Source organism: Mizuhopecten yessoensis, unplaced genomic scaffold (assembly GCF_002113885.1).
Source record: "Mizuhopecten yessoensis strain PY_sf001 unplaced genomic scaffold, ASM211388v2 scaffold8403, whole genome shotgun sequence".
Classification (NCBI taxonomy): Eukaryota; Metazoa; Mollusca; class Bivalvia; order Pectinida; family Pectinidae; genus Mizuhopecten; species Mizuhopecten yessoensis.
This window is the reverse complement of record NW_018407530.1, coordinates 22823-37020: the sequence shown is the minus strand read 5'-3', so window position 1 is coordinate 37020 and position 14198 is coordinate 22823.

Below are 14198 nucleotides of genomic sequence, written 5' to 3'. Positions count from 1 at the left end.
TATAGTCAGGCGATTTCTATAGCTATATTCACTTATAGTTTGGAGGTCTCTATAGCTATATTCACTTAAATGCAGGCGGTCTCTATAGCTAGATTCACTTAGAGTTTGGTGGTCTCTATAGCTACATGTAGATCTTCTTATAGTTAGGAAGTCTCTATAGCTATATTCAATTATAGTCGGGCGGTCTCTATAGCTATATTCACGTCTCTATAGCTATATTCACTTATAGTCAGGCGGTCTCTATAGCTATATTCACTTATAGTCAGGCGGTCACTATAGCTATATTCACTTATAATCAGGCGATCTATATAGCTATATTCACTTATAGTCAGGCGGTCACTATAGCTAGATTCACTTATAGTTAGGCGGTCTCTATAGCTATATTCACTTATAGTCAGGCGGTCTCTATAGAGATTCACTTATAGTAAGGCGGTCTCTTTAGCTTTCATTCATTCATTCTTTATTACCTTAAACCTTGCGGTTTATCAGTACAGTGCATATGTACAGAGCAAATTATACAGTACATACATATATATGAGAATACAGAGAATACAACCTTCCGACCATGCATACATGATTAAATCACAGAGAAAGTGAAGAGAGTGAATCCTTTAATCTTAAACAGTATTGCATCTCCTTTTTTGACATTGGTTTAGATATTTGGCTAAATTAGACAGTTCTTTATTATTTCTTGTTGTCATCAAATCTAAAAAAATTGCCATACTAGATTTTTTATGATAATATTTTTTAATGAAACGGTTTCTTAAATCAGTATAATGACCACCTCTAATAATAAAATGAAATTCGTCTTCAATATCGCCAGTGTTACAATATATACAAATTCTATCTTTTTTCTCTAAACCATGAAATCTACCCGTTTCAATATTCAACGTATGCGATGACAACCGAATTTTAGCAATATTTGTTTTATATTTTGTAATCCAATAGGTTCAATTAAATACTGTTTAAGACAAAAAAAATACCACAAATCCATTTATAAAGAGAACACTTAGCAGATGAATTAATTAAATCTAGACACTCCTGTAGAAAAATGTCATGCATTCTACATTTGATAATATTCAGAATTTGACCTTCATTACCCTCTGTTAGCCATAAATATCCCAAACCTAACCTATATAATTCATTTCTTATGTTATTTGTCCAGTCGCTACCCTTTTCAATCATCTCATCGTAACAAGCCTTTAAAATGCAATTGTCCGAAATTCTAAGTTTAAGCCAATATTTAACAAGAGGCCCAGAGGGCCTGTATAGCTCCCTTGAATATCTAAGCAGTCATAGCAAAATATTCTCATTAAACATTATATTGCACTACAAATATATCCCTCGCAATCTTTGTCGGCTCCATCTGTTGAAACTGCCAGCCAAATATTATTGTAAGATTTTATGCTTTTGATTTTTCTTCAGAAGTTGCTTGACATATTTTCCCTCATTTTCATTTTCATGACATTTTCCTTCTCAAATTGGTGAGCTCTATTCCAAAAAGCTACCAGCCAAGTCTTATCAATCCGTTCCTTTTAGTTCTTAAGAACAAATCCTTTAAAATGGTGTTGACCTCTGTGACCTATTAAGTAGGTTAAGGTCATTTCATTCGCAAACTTTGGTGAGCTCCATCCCAGTAAGCCATCAGCCAAATATGAAGATTCTATACCTTTTAGTTCTTCAGCAGAAGTCATTTGATGTTATTGACATATTTGACCCATGTGACCTTGAAAGAAGGTCAAGGTCGTTTTCATTCTCAAACATTCCCGGGCTCTATCTCAGGAAACCATCAGCCAAATATGAAGATTCTATACGTTTTAGTTCTTCAGAAGTCGTTTAAAGAGTTTGACATATTTTACTAACAGATGTTACTGTATAAAAGTAAGCAACCATTGATGTGCCATAGGTGTACCCTTGAACTCGTATCAGTGTCGATAGGTTCATGGGTGCACTAAGGGTTCACCTGTGTCTCTTTATAATAAAAGTGATGCTATATACAAGATGTATTTTGTACATAAACTGCCTGATATCTGCTTAAAGTATTATTGCATATGTTTAGGGTTTGCCATCAAAGTACTTGATGTATTAGCTTGGTACCTGTAATAATCTATTCACAATGCGTATGTATGTATGTATGTATGTATGTATGTATTACAGATGCGTTTATGCGGTCAGGTATCCTTACAGTCAAATACATGCCGCAGGGTAGTATCATATTCACAACCTTATATTTACACGCAGGGTTTGTAAATAACTTTTTAATGCCACATTTAATTTTGGGCATGAATTGCTGTCTATTGAACATGAAGAACGATAGTATATTATCTATACCTATTATAAATTGTTCCTAATAACATTATTGCACTCGTAATTTTTGGTGTCTTATTGTCATGTGCGCTAGTTAATAAAATGTATTATAATAATTCATTACAGAAAATGTATAATTTAATGATCGGTAGCTTCACACTTAATTCGTAATATTAATATTTTGTACCATCCGATCAAATGCGTAAATTGGAAGGATACCGGCTGATGCGTGTCACTGACCCCTGAGTTCGTGAAAATGCATGCGATGTTATGTAGGATGGTTCTACTCTCAACAGGTAACGTCAGGTCTATCGTGTAATCAGCATACGGTATGGGGTCGGTGAGGCGGGTCAACCGATATTTATATAACTGTTTTTTCTTACATTTCATTTTTGTATCACAGTCATTTTTTATATGGATCCTAAAGGTTAATGTAAATAATGTTTATGTTTATCATTTATTTTTGTATTGTTTTTTGTTCTCATTTGTCAATGTGTTTACTTCGCCAAGGCAAATTGTGTTTTCAGAATATAAACAGTTATACATGTCAATCTTGTTTACAAAACTTAAATATTGTTATATCCCGTGTATTTTCCTTAAAACCTATCTGTGTCATTCTCTGCTCTTACTCTACCAGGATGTATTTTCTACATATTCGTTTCCTTTTTGACAATGGATAAAACAACAAACTATCTTGGTGCTGTAACGGCAGGGAATGACTCACTACTTTATAAATGTTTATGTATCGTTAGTGTATCTCTGAATCTATTCTCTCTTAATTTGCTCTACTTTTTGATTTTATTATATATTTTATCCATATGAGGTGATATTCAACCAAACCCCGGTCCACCCAACTCCCACATCCACCTAGATTTTATTTCTATTTGTCATATCAATATTTGTTCGTTAAGGAACAAAACTCATATTCTGGATGCTGAATTCTCCGAATACGATATACTGTGCGTCTCTGAAACTCATCTTGATAATTCAATTCCTGTTAGTGCTGTATCTTTGGAAAACTTTGGTAATATTTTTAGAAAGAATAGAGATAATTATGGTGGCGGAGTTCTGATTTATACTAAACATAATATTAATGTTAAACGTAGACCTGACCTTGAGACAGATGATCTTGAATTAATATGGACTGAAGTAACTACCCATAATAAACCTATTCTTCTTGGCTGTGTATATAGACCCCCTAACTCTCTCGTTGGCTACTGGGACAGGCTAGATATTAACCTAAATAATATTATTGATCTGCATTGGGAAGTAGTCCTGGTAGGTGATACTCCATCTTTTTGGGCAAAATTTAGATCTATTCGGAATGAAGTTATATCCTTAGTCCGGGAAGCTAAAGAAAATATATATCTAAACTTCTTTAATTGATAAAACCATAACCCCCGGAAAATGGTGGCGTATTGCAAAATCGGTTATGAATCTCAAAAACAAAAATGAAAATGACTTTCCATTGATTATCAACGACGAACTGAAAATCCAGCCCATAGATCAGGCGGAATCTTTTAACGATTATTTCACTTCGATTTCCGTAACTGAAAAGAATGCTGACGATTTACCTCCTGACTGCCCCCGCCCCCGACATAACTTTTCAACAATAAACATAACCGAACAGGACATTTTTGATCAGCTCGATCTACTCAATACTAATAAACCTTCAGGCCCTGATAGTATCCCTCCAAAATTCATAAAAGGGGTTTCCCAATCTCTTGTGAAAACACTCTATTTCTTATTCAACAAATCTATTTCTACCGGAAAGCTACCAAATAGATGGAAAAATGCTCATGTTACCCCGATTTATAAGGGCAAGGGAGATAAAAGTGATCCATCCAACTATAGACCAATATCTGTTACCCCTATATTTAGCAAGCTACTTGAAAAAAATGTTTTTAAGTATATGTTCAATTACCTCTCAAGATATAACATTATTTCTAAGAATCAGTCAGGCTTTTTACCTAAGGATTCCACAGTGTATCAGCTATTAATTATATACGATGAAATTGTAAAACATTTAGACAAAGGCAAAGAGGTCAGAATGATTTACTGTGATATTAGCAAAGCCTTTGACAAAGTTTGGCATGACGGTCCTATTTATAAACTAAAAAAATATGGTATATGTAATAATATGTTAGAATGGCTTACATCATACCTTCATGATAGGCAACAGAGTGGTCATAGATGGGTATAAGTCTAATTGGAAAACATTACAGGCAGGGGTACCCCAAGGTTCAGTCCTTGGTCCTTTTTTGTTTTTACTATATATTGATGATATTGGTGATGAATTGGCCTCAAACTTCAAACTATTTGCTGATGATACCTCCTTATATGGTCTCATTCAGGGAGACAGGCAAGAATTTGCTAATATTTTAAATGATGATCTAAGGAAAATTTCAATCTGGGCTAGAAAATGGTGAATTATCTTTAATCCAGATAAAACTGTAGCCCTGCTCTTATCGAGGCGGGTTGACTCTGAGACACTGCATCTTAACCTATATTTTAATGAATCATCAATTATTAATGTTTCTAATCATAAACACCTAGGTTTGTTTTTCAACAGCAAGGCTAATTGGTCTAACCACATAAACTATATATACGAAAAAGCTTATGAAAGAATTAGTATACTTAGAATGTTGAAATACAAAATTCATAGAAAATCACTCGAAACGATATATATCACATTTATACGTCCAATTCTGGAATATGCAAATATTATATGAACAAACTGCACGCAGAATGAATGCAATGTCTTGGAGTCTATCCAACTAGAAGCAGCACGTATTATTTCAGGGTTAAGACGTGGAACAAGTCATGCTATCTTCTATAGATAATCTGGTTTTATAACACTTAATAGAAGACATTTGCATCAAAATATTACTTTTTATAAAATATATAATAGGAAATGTCCTTCTCATGTCTATGATATAATTCAACCGTACATTAATGATAATACTGACAATTATCATCTTCGCCACAATAGAATTTTTGATGTTCCTATACCAAGAAGTTATATAATGCCAGTTTTTTCCCGAAACTGATGTCTGAATGGAATAATCCAACTTGCCTGTATCCCACAATGACATCCATTGGATCTATAAAAAGAGATTTACACTCAGATGAAATGGATTCTCAACCCCAATGTACTGATATTTTTAAATATAATGGTGATCGAAAATTTAATATTACCTTATGTCAACTTAGAAACTGTGCCAGTAACCTGAATTCAGATCTATTTGAATCTCACCTAATTGATACCCCTGCCTGCTTATGTAGTTCTCCTGTTGAGGATTGTGATCACTTCTTCTTCCATTGTTCTCTGTATACTAATCAAAGGCAAATTCTCCTGAACTCCATTTCTGCTCTTAATGACATTATTCCATTAAATACTAAGACTTTTCTTTATGGATGTCGAAGACTCGATATCAATATGAATATAAGTATCTTGGATATGGTTCAGAGATTCGTTAAAGATACAAGCCGCTTTAACTAGATTACACTTACTTGTTTATCCTTTTTCACATGACTTTGCTGTATGGAATGATACCAGTACATAATTGTACATGTGCTGTCCACCAGCATAATTTCAATTGCCATTTTTTGTAAAATCTAGTTTTTGTACAACCATTATCATTTTTTTTTAATAATGACATGCAAATATCAATATTCATGTGCATAATATACATGTTTTATCATTACTTCAATTCAATATGATGTGTGTAAACTGTTTATAACTGTAAGGAGAGGGCGCTCATAGGCTTTGCCTGTTGCCCAATTCCTTTGTATCTAAGATCTGAACAATACATATTCTGAAATGAAACAACATATTTGACCCCTGTGACCTTGAAAGAAGGTCAAGGTCATTGTCATTCTCAAACATTCCCGGGCTCTATCTCAGGAAAACATCAGCCAAATATGAAGATTCTCTACCTTTTAGTTCTTCAGAAGTCGTTTAAAGAGTTTGACATATTTGACCCCTGTGACCTTGAAAGAAGGTCAAGGTCATTGTCACTCTCAAACATTGCCGGGCTCTATCTCAGGAAAACATCAGCCAAATATGAAGATTCTATACCTTTTAGTTCTTCAGAAGTCGTTTATAGAGTTTGACATATTTGACCCCTGTGACCTTGAAAGAAGGTCAAGGTCAATGTCACTCTCAAACATTGCCGGGCTCTATCTCAGGAAACCATCAGCCAAATATGAAGATTCTATACCTTTTAGTTCTTCAAAAGTCGTTTAAAGAGTTTGACATATTTGATCGCTGTGACCTTGAAAGTAGGTCAAAGTCATTTTCATTCTCTATCTTTGTTGGGCTCTATCCCAGAGAGCCATCAGCCAAATATGAAGATTCTATACCTTTTAGTTCTTTAGAAGAAGTCGTTTGAAGTTTTTGACATATTTGACCCCTGTGACCTTGTACGTAGGTCAAGGTCATTTTTGTTCTCAAACTTGGTCAGACTCCTACTAACAAACGTTTCAGCCAAATATCATGACTCTAGGCTTGTCTGTTCTTCAGAAGAAGTTGTTTAAAGGAAAAGTTGACGGACGAGGACGGACGCCGGACGGACGACGGACGCCGCACCATGACATAAGCTCACTTGCCCTTCGGGCAGGTGAGCTAAAAATTCTAAATTTTCTAATCATATGTAAAGGTAGCCTCCCTAATTCTTGATGAATCATTACATTAGGTGTGCATTTCTTAACCCCCAAAATTCGTTTACAAAAATTAAAATGCACTATCTCAATATCTGGAGCTTTGTGAAAGTCCCAAACTTCAGCTCCATAGTTTAGGACACTACACACAAAAGTATAAAAAAACGCTAAGTTGGGTTTCAATATTGAAATATTTCCCTTTACAAACATTGGATATAGTGCCTTCCTACCTTGTTCTGATAATTTCTCTTGTGTAATACTAAATTTACCATTGAATTTCATTAGAATTCCAAGGTAGCTGAAACTATCAACATTTTCTAAAACATTACCATCATAAAACCATTTTTCTTCCTCCTTCAACTGAACATCATTTCTAAAAAATATGACTTTAGTTTTTTCAACATTAACTGTTAGATTCCATTTCTTAGTGTATTGTAATAGTGTGTCTAACATTTTTTGCATTCCCTCTGTCGATTCAGCTAACAAAACCATATCATCTGCGTACATTAGAAGAAATAAGTTAATAGTTTGGACTTCTATAGAAGGACAGTTATCAGTTAAAAAATGCATCTCACATTCATTCACATAAAGGGGAAATAAAAGCGGTGATAATATTTTGCCTTGGAACAAACCATTCATGCATTCGAAGAAAGTAGACACTGAATTGTTGAATTTAACACAACATTTTACATCGTTATATAAAGAACGTATTATATTTAACAGTTTACCTTCTACTTCTTCTTTAATTAGTTTAAACCACAAATTCTGTCTGTTAACAAAATCGAAAGCTTTCCTATAATCTATGAAACAACAATGTAGCTTCTTTTTCTTCTTTAAAGTTCTATTAATTAACTATTGCAAGACAAACACAGCATCTATGGTAGAAAAAATGCTTTCTGAAACCAAATTGAGCGTCACTTTTTTAGAATAAGCGGTATCAAATACCATAAGTCGATTATATAAGGTTGCTGTAAATATTTTGGCTAAACAACTAACTAAAGTAATTCCTCTATAATTATTTGTGTCATTCTTATCCCCTTTTTTAAATAAGGGAATAATATTGACCATATGGAAGGATAGTTACCAGATTTGAAAATTTTATTAGATAATTTAACAAGACAAGGTAATAAAACCTCTTTACTTCTAATAAAAGTAACTAATTTATTAACAAATCATGGCCACATGCTTTATCTGTGCTTAAGTTATTGGTTTGGTTTGGTTTTATTTTGTTTAACGTCCTATTAACAGCTAAGATCATGCAAGGACGGTTAAGTTATTGATTACTTTACTAACTTCTTCTTCAAAAATGTCAATGTCTAGTTCAAAAAACATAGCTTTAGGTATATCATAAGTGGCATACAAATTTCTCAAAATTTCGGCTACAGCCTCATTTTCACAAGGTTTCCTGGATGACAAATTACTAAAATGTAGATAAAAATCATGTTCATCAAGTGAAGACTTCACATTATTCTTTCTGTTTATGAAATATCTATAAAAAAGTTTTGGATTATTGTTTTCTCATGAAGTTCAACATGTTGCCTTGATGTGTTTTGTACTGCCTCTTCAACTTAAGTTCCATTTTCTTATAACTGCGTTTTTTAAAAACAAGTGCATCATGATTTTCTTTGTTCTTACATGAATTGAACATAAATAAAGCATTCTTATATTCCATATAGCGAAGTTCGCAAATTTCATTGAACCAGGGTTTATCTTCTTTGCCTTTTTTCTTAAAATTACGTACAGGATGGCTTACAGCACCAAGAGCTAATAACAGTTCTTTCAGAAGATCAGTACATTTTTTAACACTTTCATAAATACCAATTTGGTTCACATCATTACTGTCACAACAATAAGATAACTCGTTTCTATTATTTTCTGAAATATGACGAAAGTTTCTGTATTATTATCATTCCATCTTATACGTATCAGATTCTGATTACCGACCTTGTTAATAGTGTTTGTTTCCTCCTCTATCTATAGCTACATACCCACCAAAATAGCCCCTACAGAAAAATATTGTACTGACATTTTCCAGAAAGATATCTTTTTTATATTTGTTAATTGTTTAAAAAAAAATCTCACCATGTATTCTGTTTGAATTTTAATTACTTACAATATAAATAAAAATAAAATTGAAAAAATAAAATAATTTCCTTACCAACCTACCCATGATTTTATGATTTGTAGCTTGTATTTAATACCAGAGCTAAAATCAAATGCCAATGTTGTATTTGTGTACATAGTGGATTTTGGATTTTAGCTCAGGTATTAAATACCAGATACAAGTGCCAGCTGTGGTTAAACTAACTTATAATTTGAGTGGGGGAAACTCTTTCTCTCTCTCTGGGGCGAAATATCTTATAATAGAGAAGCTGAGGCCAAACTGGAAAAGGACCGAATCGTCTTGCACAGAAGATAGAAATCACATGAAAAGAAAAGAAATCAAGAAAGATTAGGTTTTGTTACTTACCTAGATACACTTTGGAGTTGACGTCAAAGCCTTTGTTTGAATTTCGTTTTCCTGTGGGTACCAAGTTGACATGCTGGCATGCACTGTTCGGACATGATATGTAAAGGTAACTTGCCATACCGTAAATTACCTCGTCAACAATGTCAACAAACCTAAGCCACGAATTGCATTTGGCACAATTCATATTTTCGGACAGCACTGCTAGCTCAACCACCCTTCGTCCCTGAAACCATGGTTTCGTTGGTCCGATTTCCACGTTCTCGCTGACATGAATATCGCGATCTTGAACGGTGTGTGATGAAATAGTACTGTCAAGTCTGTGTTGTGGAATCGCCACATAATCGTGGTCTTGGTTGCTGGTACTGTAACTCTTCTCGTTCAAAAAACGCATATTTTCTGACCTATTCACAGTCCCTTTCTTTGCCAGTCTTCCCTTTACCCTGATATAACGGCGACTACCGCATCTGTCGTCTGCCATATTTGTTTACCTCGGCTTCCTGACATTTGTACTTCCGGTTCTATTTTTATGATTGCGGTCACGTGATTTTTCAAATCACGTGACCACTACCCTGCTTCCCCTTAAATACCCCAAAAATTGATAATATCTCCAATAACAGTATCAAAAGTTAATACATAGTCAATAAGACTAGTACCTCTACTATTAAAGAAGGTAACACTGCCACTTGGATCATTTGTGTGCCTTTCATTAACTATTCTTAAGGCAGTAGTCTTGCACAAGGATAAAAGTTATCTACCAAACGGATTAATAACTGGGTCTGAATTGGAAAGTACGATACAATATTGGAGATAATATTATGAGACTTGAGGGTGAAGTTGCTGTTTGTCCTGATGCAAGGTTTTATATGGACTCCCCTCGCCGAAAACGATATCTTTACAAATTGAAATTCTCAATGGGTCTGAATATACATTTTGGGTGTAACTACCCATACCCGTGTAAGAAGGAGAAAGGGTATGTCAGATCACCATGTTGCGTTCAGGAACTGGCAGATTTAAACAACGGCGTCATGGAGATGTGTGAGAAAGCAGGTGTGCCGTGCTAATTGAATGCCGGGACACACCTAGGAGCTGTGAAATTGTATAAGGTGATACCATGGGAGATTGACGGAGACATCAAATTTTGGTGTGAAGACTTCGGGACCTTACAGAAAGCCGGAATCACACTGTGGTCCAAAGACATTAAATTTTGGGCGGATCGAAAACCTCGGAACTGTTCAGCATCTGAACAACCGTCGATTTTTGGTGCAAGTAGCAAACATTGGCATATTGATATATGGGCTACTTCGTCCATTACCGGTTCCTACATTCTAAGATCTCAAAGTCGTGATCTGACCAGGATTCCACATAATGGACGTTTAGTTTATGTAAACAAAAACCCGGCTTTAGCTACTCGTAATGTGTATCCTGGTTTATTCCGGCACAAACAACATCCAAGTGAAGGTGGTGGTGGGACAAACGTTCACAATCTCTGTTCAAGCTGTTTAGTGGTTGACAATCAGGATTACATATATAGTTACTATGAAGACGGAAATATTCAGATCAAGAACACGTTGGTGTAACAAGCTTATGCATTATCACATGACCCTTTTTTATATATATATTTCATTTACGCTTTGTGTCGAGTAAAGAACGCCATATATTTTATAAAATGATAGAAAATGTCCATGCTTACACATATAGTATTTGTCAGTTTACAGTTGTGGGATCGCACAACGGTACACGATGTGCGGTGTGCGCACGATGTGTGCACGGTGTGTAAACGGTGTGTGCACGATGGGCGAACGATAAAAAGCTGAACGATCATTGCTTGCGCACATCTGTGCGCACGATGGACGGACGTTGTGCGATAACAATCGTGGTTGGTGTAAATTGATGAATGCCTTAACAATTTATACGGTTTCGTGTTTAAACATATAAACTTGAGGTTTACGTGTGTTTCTATATTCTAGCAACATCTATAAACTTATCTTTTCTTTGTATTCTTATATTTAGGAATTGTTTTTTCTGTGTTTCTAAACAAACTTAATCGACACATTTCAAATTACAACACAATCCCGTATACAAGTAAACATTACCACTTTGTACATGTACCTGGACCGTAGTTTTCTCCCGCCTGGGGCATTTACATGTACGTAACTCGTCGGGTAAGGCCGGGGGTGTGAAAATCCAGGTGAAGGGGAGCTATATGCAAACGAATGCAAATAACAAATACTATCCATTACGGTCAAACGGTATCGCATATCAGCTCTGTGTGTCGGGCACTGGTCGGGTAAAACTCCGGACACTCATAAAATTGTTATTTACATGTTCTGTTACTTTGGAGCCAAACCCATTCTTGACAGCCTAACGGTCGCTGTAATACTGTGTTACACGCATTGTGAAATTGTATAATCTTAATTATTGTGATGAGAAATTACAGATATATACACAGTGTACATTATCGCATACACGCCTTCCGTATTTTTGTCATTCCGTAATTTTGATCTACAAATGATACCAAATCGCACGGTTGTGCGGAGAGAAGCGCACAACGGGGCGAACGATTGCTAAATCGCCCAGTTGTGCGCACCATGTGTGAACGATGTGCGGACGGTGTGTGAACGATGTATGCACGGCGTGCGCACGCTATTTTTTGTGCATTGTGCGGTCCCACAACTGTACATACACGTATAGCAATTGAAAGTTTACATACACGTGTAGTAATTGTCAGTTTACATACACCTGTGGTAATTGTCAGTTTACATACACGTGTAGTAATTGTCAGTTTTTATACACGTGTGGTAATTGTAAGTTTACATACACGTGTAGAAATTGTCAGTATACATACACGTGTAGAAATTGTCCGTTTACATACACGTGTAGTACTTGTCAGTTTACATACACGTATAGTAATTGTCAGTATACATACACGTATAGTAATTGTCAGTATACATACACGTATAGTAATTGTCAGTATACATACACGTATAGTAATTGTCAGTGTACATACACGTGTGGTAATTGTAAGTTTACATACACGTGTAGTAGTTGTCAGTTTACATACACCTGTGGTACTTGTCAGTTTACATACACGTCTGGTAATTGTCAGTTTACATAGACGTGTAGTAATTGTCAGTTAACATACACGTGTAGTAATTGCCAGTTTACATACACGTGTACTAATTGTCAGTTTACATACCCGTGTAGTAATTGTCAGTTTAAATACACCTGTGGTAATTGTCAGTTTACATCCACGTGTGGTAATTGTCAGTGTACATACATGTGTAATAATTGTCAGTTTACATACTCGTGTAGTAATTGTCAGTTAACATACACGTGTAGTAATTGTCGGTTTACATACACGTGTAGTAGTTGTCAGTTTACATACACCTTTGGAAATTGTCAGTTTACATACACGTATAGTAATTGTCAGTGTACATACACGTGTGGTAATTTGTCAGTTTACTTACACGTGAAGAAATTGTCAGTTTACATACACTTGCTTTAATTGCCAGTTTACATACACGTGTGGTAAATTGTCAGTTTACATACACGTGCTGTAATTGCCAGTTTACATACACGTGTAGTAATTGTCAGTTAACATACACGTGTGGTAATTGTCAGTTTACATACACGTGTGGTAATTGTCAATTTACATACACGTGTGGTAATTATCAGTTTACATACACTTGTGGTAATTGTGTTTATTATATTAAACATTGTAAACACCAGTAGTACTGAGATATTTTATCGTTGGGTGTTCTTTTAAGTGCTGATATAAAATTCACTTTATATGAACATTTTTTATACGCCAGGGTAAAACTTCTAAATTTCAACTCCAGGGTAGCTTAACAGTGTTTAATTGGTTCAGAATTAGGTCTTTGAAGCATACGACCTTCTCACGAGTTACGATCAGCCAATTAGAAGTAAAAGGACAGGTTAAAATTGTACCGGTTGCAATTTAAACACGGAGGAAAAGCGAGATAATACTGGTATAGACAGGTTAGTAGTTATACTATAGTCGGAAGTTGTTTGTTATTTATATAACAATACATATTTATGATACTTAGTTCTATATTCAAAGAGAAGTTTGTTAATCTTGAAAAGAAATTCTTGACATTGGTTTGTTTAGGACCATTATGATTAATTTTTTTTTGCATTTTTGTTAATCTTTTTTATCTATTTATTTCTTGCTTGTTACCATTTCCCCATACTACTGATAGTTAGCCAGTACAGGTAAGGTGGGTGCATGAAAAAACATCAACAGTGCATCCTTCTACACATGTGTATTAAGATTTCTTCAGAAAATCATTATTCGTGAGACTATTTTTGAATAAATTTCATAATTGTTTGAGTGATAACTGACTTTAAAATATGACGATTTCATTGAAATTCGAAATGACGAGCTTCCTGTAACGTGCGGGTTTCACCAGCCAGCATACAAGTGGGTATTTCTCCAGGTTTACTATAACATTGTCTGTATTTCACCACTGTAGTCGTTTGTCGTTTAGATCAACTATTGATTGAATTGGTTTCAAAGGAAGCATCTGTGTCAAAATGTGAATGCTTTGAGTAAAACTAACTACATAGTTTAGTGACAATTATGTATTTTAGCTAGTTAGTGTATTTAATTAGTGGGAATCGTTGAAATTAGACCTTCTTTGAATAAGAAGTAATTAACCGGTAGAAAAAAATCATGTTTTCACATATTGGGTTGATATGATTTGTCCTTTCATGTGCAACCCAATTCGTGAAAAGTGAA